An 8,796-nucleotide genomic window follows, 5' to 3' on the forward strand; every position below is an offset into this window, starting at 1 on the left:
TGGGAGATGTGACAGGGTTATGGAAAGATTGTGAAATTTCCCATGAGCTTCAATGTGTACAAATGACCCTTGCCACCCAGACATTCAACTAAGACAGTTTACAGAGAAGCTAAGTCCTCAGCACGGTGCTGAGGTATACACTGTAAACTTTTCCAGTGGTAGCATAATGCCTGTGAAGGCACAATACTGTACGGTCACGAAGTACTCTTGAATATATTTTTCTCCATGAGACCAATATTGGAAGAATTGGGTATCAATAAATGCAAATGTTCTACTTGTCTTATTCATTTTTCTACAAAACCACTACCATCACCACCACCACCATCATCACCCTCACTTCAACCCCATCACCATATCACTACCACCACACCATCACCACCACCATCACCACTTACCACCATCATCAGCATCACTACCACCACCACCACCACCCACCACCACCATCACTATCCTCATTTGTGGTGCTGAGGTTGGAATCTTGTTCATGCTAGGCAAGTTCTCTACCACTGAGTCATAGCCCCAGCCTGAAACACTCTTGTTCTTGCCAGCAGAGCTTTAATGACCATCACCCCATGTTGAAATGTAAGGAGGAAGCCTTGTTCTCTTCCTCCCCATCCCCAACTCGTCCTATCCCACCTTAGGAAACCAAGTGTGCACATGAAGTGACTGGTATGCTTTGGGAATGTTTTGCTGGTAAGCGAACAAAGAGATTCATATTTCATTGTCTTTGTGTGCTGCCTCTAACTCTACCCACCATAGACGGCAGGCTCCTTAGGCTGAGAAGACACAGGTTAAGAACCCTTTTATAATTTGAAGTTAGAACTGGGAGAAGCAGTTCAGGGAAGGCAAGAGGGTAAGGAATACAGGCGAGTTCAGCCAAGTCCCATGATGCCAGACTGTCATTGAGGACACAGCAGGAGTTTCCAGTCTGATAAGGGCTCCCACGACCGTAATAATAATAAAAGTGAACAATCATAGCAAAATCCACTAATGGTTACTTAGAGATTATTACTTCCCAGCCCTATGCTAAAGCCATATATCACTACCTTATTTTGCTTTGTTTCTTCATAGAGGTGCATTTCAGAAAAACACAAACAGACAGTCCTTTCCCCTAGATAGCCATGCTATTCCTTTTGCATATCTTTACAGATATATCTTATGCATGCAAGCAGATAATTGTGTTTAATCTTGACCCCAGCCTTTATGTTTTAAAAGCACACTCCTAATCCATACCTAAGCACCTCACTTCACAATATTCTATTTAACAGAACCGTGGTTCTTTTAAGACAAAACAGGACTCATCTATTTCCGGTCATTTGTGGGAGGACAGCATGTTGATTACAGTGTGTCAGTCTTCTACCGAGAGCCACTAGAGGTGTAACCATTTGATCACAGACACAGATGCTGCTGTAACGAAAACCTATAGGTACAGTGTCATCCTTCGGAATCTGTGAGAAGTTGGTTCAGGATCCCTGTAGATACTAAACTTGGTGGATGGTCAAGTTGTGTATATAAAATTGTACTTTATCTGCACAGAGCCCACACACTTCCTCCTGTAAGCTATCTAGGATGAGTTATCACCTAGAACAATGTACGTCTTAGAGCAGTAATTGCCACAGTGTATGGCTCAGGAACAGCAATCGTTAAGGTCAGAACATGTTCGGCAGAGACAGAATTTTATGCACCAGACACTTTTGACCCAAGGTTGCTGCAGTCTGCTGATTTGGATCCTGTGGACAAAAAGCCCAGCTTGTCTATTTGTAGGACTGTATTTTAGGGGTGGAATTGCCAAGCCAGCGGGCATGTGTCATTTTGGTAAGCAAGTGCCAGATGGCTCTACATCATGCTTGTATCCACTTAGCTCTTCTGTCCCCTGTTGCATAATGGCTACCTCAAGTTTACCTCCTCCTCAATAAGCTAGTTAAAATTCTTCTTTAGGGACTGACAAGGTGCCCACTCAGTAAAGTACTTCTGCAAAAATACAAGCTCCTGAGTTGCATATGTATGTGTACACACACACACATGTACACCCGCATGCACACGCACATGTTATACATGGGTACACATATGCTTATACATGTATACGCATAAAATGTATATACATGTATACACAAAAATCTATGTATGTTTATATATATGGATATGCACACATACACACACACATACCCATGCACACAAATGTGTATTTATGGGTACACCACCCTTCTACATTATTGTGGTTACAATTGACCTCTTTGTGTTTTGTTATTTGCATTTTGTACTTTCTATTGTGTATGGGTTTTTCTTAGGGGGGCTAGAGCTCTTATTCATGATAGCTAACCTTTTGTCTGTAGTGTAATTTGCTAGAATTCCCCCAGTTTGTCCGGTAGGTGTTTAGATTTCACATGTATGCTTCTGCTGTGCTGACCATCAGAAGGGTCATGTAATCAAAACTTTCCTTTCATGTTTTGTATGGTACTGTCACATCTCCCATTGGGATGTTAACAAAAAATTTCTAACTTATAAAAATACTTCTGAATCGCTTCTCAGCCTTTTGGCTAAGATCAAGTATAAAAATACTTCTGTGGTTTAATTTCCATGTGGTTTAATTTTAACCTTTGATCCACTGGTATACAATATCAGCATGTGTATATTCATGTCTCATGTATCCTAATACATGAGAATGTATAGGATCGTATCTCACGTTGTTGTCCAAGTATGGCTTAGTGAAATGGGTCTTTCTTACCCATTGGAAATGCATTGGTTATATACCACAATATCCTTGAAGTTACATGACAAGCATCTGAACTCATCATTGGCCTTCCATTGCACAGATCAGGAAACTGAGTCTTAAAGAGGCAATGTAACGGAAATGACTCATTGATTCTGGGTCTCACCAGTGTCCACTACACTATTCTGCTTCTCTCAACAGTAGCTCTAGATGTTTCTATCAGGAGCATATTCCTGACTTCTTCTCTAGTGTAATGTCCATCCCCTGTGGTTTGTATGTAAAATATTTCCATAGGCTCCAGTGTTGAAACACTTTAGCTGCTGATGCTGTTAGGAAAGAGTGTGAAGCCTTGAGAAGCTTGAGCCTCCCAGAAAGAATTAGGTCACTGGGGGTGGGTCTTGAAGAATTATTGCCCCCCCCCCCCTACTGCCTGTACACATTTTTCTTTTTGAGAGTGGCTGTCATGTGAGGGGCTAGCCTTCTGATCCTGTGGCCATGCCTTCCCCACCATGATGGATTGTATCCCTCTGAGCCCTTTCTCCCTTAAGCTGCGTTTGTCTGCATTTGTCTGGTTGCTTTATCAAAGCAACGAGAATGTAACCAAGGCAGAATGCTACGGTGACCCAGCAGTCTTTGCTGTGCTACCGTGACCCAGCAGCCTTTGCTGTGCTACCGTGACCCAGCAGCCTTTGCTGTGCTACCGTGACTCAGCAGTCTTTGCTGTGCTACCGTGACCCAGCAGCCTTTGCTGTGCTACCGTGACTCAGCAGTCTTTGCTGTGCTACCGTGACCCAGCAGCCTTTGCTGTGCTACCGTGACCCAGCAGCCTTTGCTGTGCTACCGTGACTCAGCAGTCTTTGCTGTGCTACCGTGACCCAGCAGCCTTTGCTGTGCTACCGTGACTCAGCAGTCTTTGCTGTGCTACCGTGACTCAGCAGTCTTTGCTGTGCTACTGTGGCTGCTGTCACTGACCACCCTTCTCAGCAGGTTCAAATGTAGGTGCCAGAGCCCACTCTGTTAGCTTTGCATATGGGCATCTCTACCCATCTGCGCCACAAAAACTGGCAGACACCTTGGCAGAGCTGGTAAGACTTTGCCCACTTCAACTTGGTAACAACAACAACAACAACAACAATCACACCTTTCCTACCCAAACTGGGTACCTGGTCACATGTCCTGGTCACATTTTGTTATATCTGGCAGAATGGGTTACATGCTTTGAGGCATTGATGTTCATTTCTTGTTTTCTCTTGCAGATGAGTAAGCTTTGCTTGAAGTTTTATGTGTTTCTTAAAGAAAAAGAGACAACATAAAACACGAAGTAGCTGTTGCCTTTAATCCTGCCTCCCTGAAATAAAAACTAATGTTGTGTACGTTTCCTTTCACACTTGTTTCAAAAATAAATGCATATATGCACCAATATGAGATGCTCTCTTATACAGTGCTTTGCCTTTTTACTGCAAATACTACTGGCTTATTCCGGTTACTATGTTTAGATCTGTTTTCCTTTTCTTCCCATGGTTCTAGGGAGAGAACACAGGGCCTGACGCTTGCTAGGTGACTGCTCTACAAATGAGTTATGTCCCCAGCCATAAATCTACTTAAAAAAAAAAAAAGAGCTGCAACATTTCACGACATGCTCAGTCTTTCTATTAATAGATACTATAGGTCTAATATTTTTGTTATTGGTAGCATATTAATTACTATCCTGATCCATGCAGGTTTATGGATGTCCAGCGGTGGAATTGTCCGGTGTCAGGGGAAATATATGGAGAAATAGGCGAATAGGAGTCTAGCTGTAAACCACATCCTTGTCTCACAAGGTCTTCCAGAACCGCCACATTTGCTAAAAGTCTGCAAAGCGGGCGCTAACTTTATGAAAGGGGGTCACTTTCCTGGTTGTTGGAGAGGGCTTTGCTGTGTAGGAATGTGTAACCAGCTGCTGTGTGGTCACGTGTGGTCTCCTGTGTTTTTCTGCCTTTCCATATACACCGGAAGCTGGTCTTGTAGGGGCAGGTGCAGCAGCGTTTAGGCCCCTCCTACTTGGGGATCCGCGAACGGATTTTCCTGTTCCATTTGCAGTTGTTTTGGGATGTCTTCTCTTTCTCTTCCAGTGTTAACTTCTTGATTGTAAGGTGGCTGGAGTTTTCCTGGGCCCGCACTGTGATCTGAACACGTAGCAGGGAGTGAATGCTGTGGCCCAGGAAGCTGAAGGCAGAGTTGGTTTATGTAGAGTGGGCAAGTGTTTTTTTCCCTTACTGTCACTCCAGGCACCAAACCAAACAGCAGCAAGAGACACGGCAGACCAGTTGATATGTGTCCTTGTGTATATGCAAGTCTCTAGTTCTTAGCTTGGTGTTCTTTCCTTTTTTTTTTTTTTTTTGAGTCTGAAGATCTGATGATCTGTATGAAGGAGAAGGGAAAACTGTGTGTGAGGGAACGTATATATGTGTGTGTATGTATGTGCACACATGTCTTTAGCCTTTAGTGAGGTGTCCCACCCAAAGGTCCCATGACCAGATACCATCAGCATAGGAATTCAAGTATAGTACAACTTTGAGGGGACATGTTTTTCTGTTTCAAGCTCTTGCAGGTTGACCGGTGACTTTGGGTTTGGAGAAAACACTTACTTTAGGTAGTTGGTAAATGTTGGAGACTTTATTTGATCAGCAATCACCTCTTCCTCTCAGTGTTGCTCCAGGGATAAATCTATAAATTATAAATTATAAATTATAAATAAATCTAGATAGCAATGTTTATCTATGCCAGCTCGAGTCAATTGTCTATGGATGACAACAGTATTTGTTCCTAGGCCTTGCCTTGTATTAGCTCACTCAGTCCCCAGCATAACCCTGAAAAGAGGGGCCATTTTGGTTCCTGCAGTTTATAGTGCTTGCGTTTTTTACCAGCAGCTTAGGTCCCTTTATTCCCGTGAGAATTTAAGCTTCACAAGAAAGGATTGTTTAGTCAGGCTTGCCAGGGCTGGCAGACAATGAGTCAATAACTCATCTAGAAATCCAAGGGTGAGGCAGTGTTTCAGAGACATGAGGCCGGGAGAGACCTGGGCTTTGGTTAGGGGATGAGGTACACTTTGATACTCTTCATTATTCCAAGTAGGTCTGGGAACTCGCTGGCCCAGGAGAGCTAATCAGTGTGGTTAACAGTGAGTTGGAATCTGGTGTTCCTCCTCTTCCTTCCGAATATATCCCTCTTCTTTCCTATCTTACATATTAAATGATATGTGTAGGCATAGGCATAGGTATAGGTATACACACACGTACACGAATACACACACACACATACACACATACACACACAAATAATTTAGAGTCCACATGTTGTATCTGCCATTCTGATTCTACCTCATTTCACACAACACGATTATCGCTGTGCAGTTCCAGCAAACGGCAGAATTTCACTTTTCTGGTGGACTGAAACGCCATGTGTGGTCATGGCACATCCGTGTGTTGATAGCACTGGGTCGGTGCTGTCTCTTGGCTGTATACCGTAAATATGGCTGCAGAAGGCATAGATGTGCAGGGGGAAGGCTTTCTACTGGAAGCAGCAGACCTACTGCGACCTGGGACAAGCACAGGTCCACGGACACCCCTTAGCCTGAGCTCACTCAGGGGCGATGTGGCTGAGATTAGACAACGTGGGCTGGGAAGACACCAGGCTGGGCTTTAAGAAGGGAACAATCCACAAAAAAGAGCCTGGTCCTTTCCTCCTCCCCTACCAGAGCTAACACAGACTACGCACTGATGGTTTTAGGTCAGGCCACTCTTGTGTCACAGGGCTATCCTAAGTATTGAATGGTGTTGACCAGCCTTCCTACGACATGCTTGTAGCATTTCATTACTGTTGTGGCCTTTGAAAAATGCCTCAGGGCATTGTACAATATTCCCCCACCCCACCCCACCCCACCCTCCAGCCCCAGGCAAATTACCCCAGTGGAGAGCCAGCACGCTGAGAAATTTGTATCAGTCTCCATCAGTGGGACCTGAGGCACAGGAAGCAAACCACAGTTCCCGCAGTGTGTGCTCTAGAGAAAAAAAGAAGGGCTCCAATGTATCCCAGAACTGAGAGATTTGACGTGGCCATATTTCACCATCCTACCAGACAGGTAGGTCTCTCTAGAAACTCAGACCATTCCCCAAGCTGGGGGCTTTCTATAGATGAAAGAGCTCTCCAGTTTGTTTCTTTGTTCATGCAGCGCATCCTTGCGGGGTACTTTAGATGTGCTAGGCATGGCGGTGCGGGCAGGACACGCGTGCGCCAGTACTTGTGGGTGGAGGCGCAGGGTGGGTATCCTGGGCTGTGGGATGCTGTTTGCTCCTGTTACTCTTACCAACGGCCTTATTGTTATTCCAGTAGTGCAGATTCCAGCTTAAGAGCTTTCTTTCAGCCAAACTTTGAACTCTGTTGCGCTGCAATCCAGGCACCAAAAATCTCTTTGTTGTTTTCCTCACAGAAACTGAAGGCAAATTTTTTTTTTAACTCAATGCAAAGTAACTTCGATTTTTTTCAAGTCCTGTCCATTAATTGTTTTCCTCTTTCCTGGGTCAGCGATGAGCACTGGCTGTTCTCGTGGGTCTTTTAATAAGAAGTTTCAGATCCAGTCTGCTCAAACTCCCTCCTAATGTGCTGGGGCGAGTGTTGCAACTTTTTTTTTTTCTTAAAAAGGAAGATTCTGTTTCATTTTAGGCTCCGTGTGAATTCTAGCCTCAAGAGCACGCGTGTAAGTTTCCAGCACCCTGAGAAGGAAGCCTTTTGATAAATGGCACCATAAACGCAAGCAATTTTCTACATCTTGTTTGTAGGCTTTTGAAATTTACAAGGTTTCTCTTTAATACAATTGTCTATGCCAGCTGACGGGCACTTTTATAGTCTGTTCCTATTTATCATTAGAATAAAAAAAATCCTACAACCCTCCCCTTAGATCCTTTATTTTGCACAGAGCATAAATAATTCCAAATAACCCACAATGGCTCAGCTGCTGTGGATTTCCCAGCTCTGGGTGAAGCACTAGGGTTTTGCTAACCATCACACTACTTTTACCATGAACATTTTTTTTTTTCTTTTTCTTTTGAGTTTTAAAACACCTGGGCAAACCTTAAACTGTCTGATATGGGTCTGACCGATGCATAAAAAAATGACAAAGAGCAGTTTTGAAATAATGATGATAGATGACCTGAGGTCCTTGCAAAATCTTCCACATGTGTGTGGGGAAGGCCAGCAGCCAGCTCGCCTTTGAGGAGAGACTGAAAAATGTCTTCAGATTAGCTCAGGGCTTTGTACGTTCCCTTCCAGAGTGTCCCGGCTTACAGCTTTGTGGCCTCTCTGTTCCTGCAATGCTGAAGAAGGAACCCAGGGCAGCAGGCACATTTGCCAAGCATCCTACCACTGAGCAGTCTCCCCAGCCTTACTCAATAGCTTTATAGACACGGAGTTCTGATTTTCTTTTACTGGAACAAGCAGCTGAGTTTGTTATCCTACTAAGGATAAATAGGATTAAGCCAGTTGACTCCCCTAAAGTGCCTAAATAATTCTAAAATATGTAAACTTATTTTGCCCTTACTATAGCTATATGTGACTAATCTCAGCATATTAGAGCAAAGAAATAATAAATATATCTATAGGACAAGATGCATTTTATACAGTATATACACACACATATGTGTTATAAATACATATATACATACATTGTATATCATATATATGCCTCTTTTACTATACACACATATATCTTCAGAGCATAAGAAAGCTTAAACCTTCTTTTGCTATTATTGGTTTTGTATTGCTCATAACTTGCACTACAGGATGGCTTCACACCAGACCCAGTGGTGCACACCTGGTATCCCACCACTTGGGAAATCTGAGGCAGGAGAATCTTGAATTCGGAACTAGTCTGGGCTCATCTCAAAATAAAAGAAACAAAAACCAAAACAAACAAATAAACAAAGCCTTGCAAAGACCTCTTCAGCTATAAGCTATAACAACAGCAAAATGGCAGCAATCTAGATAAGATTAAGTTAGCCTTTCTTTCAGGTTAAACAGTGGGAGAGGAGACTTCTGAGTTAATAGGA

The 8,796-nt window shown here is 43.4% G+C and overlaps 1 pseudogene; it reads left to right on the forward strand.

Moving 5' to 3' along the window:
* The first annotated feature begins 2,517 nt into the window (after positions 1–2,517).
* LOC147995004 (U2 spliceosomal RNA) lies at positions 2,518–2,607 on the forward strand (annotated as a pseudogene).
* The last annotated feature ends 6,189 nt before the right edge of the window (positions 2,608–8,796 follow it).

This window comes from Rattus norvegicus, chromosome 4, assembly GCF_021556685.1.
Source record: "Rattus norvegicus strain SHRSP/BbbUtx chromosome 4, alternate assembly SHRSP_T2T, whole genome shotgun sequence".
Lineage (NCBI taxonomy): Eukaryota > Metazoa > Chordata > Mammalia > Rodentia > Muridae > Rattus > Rattus norvegicus.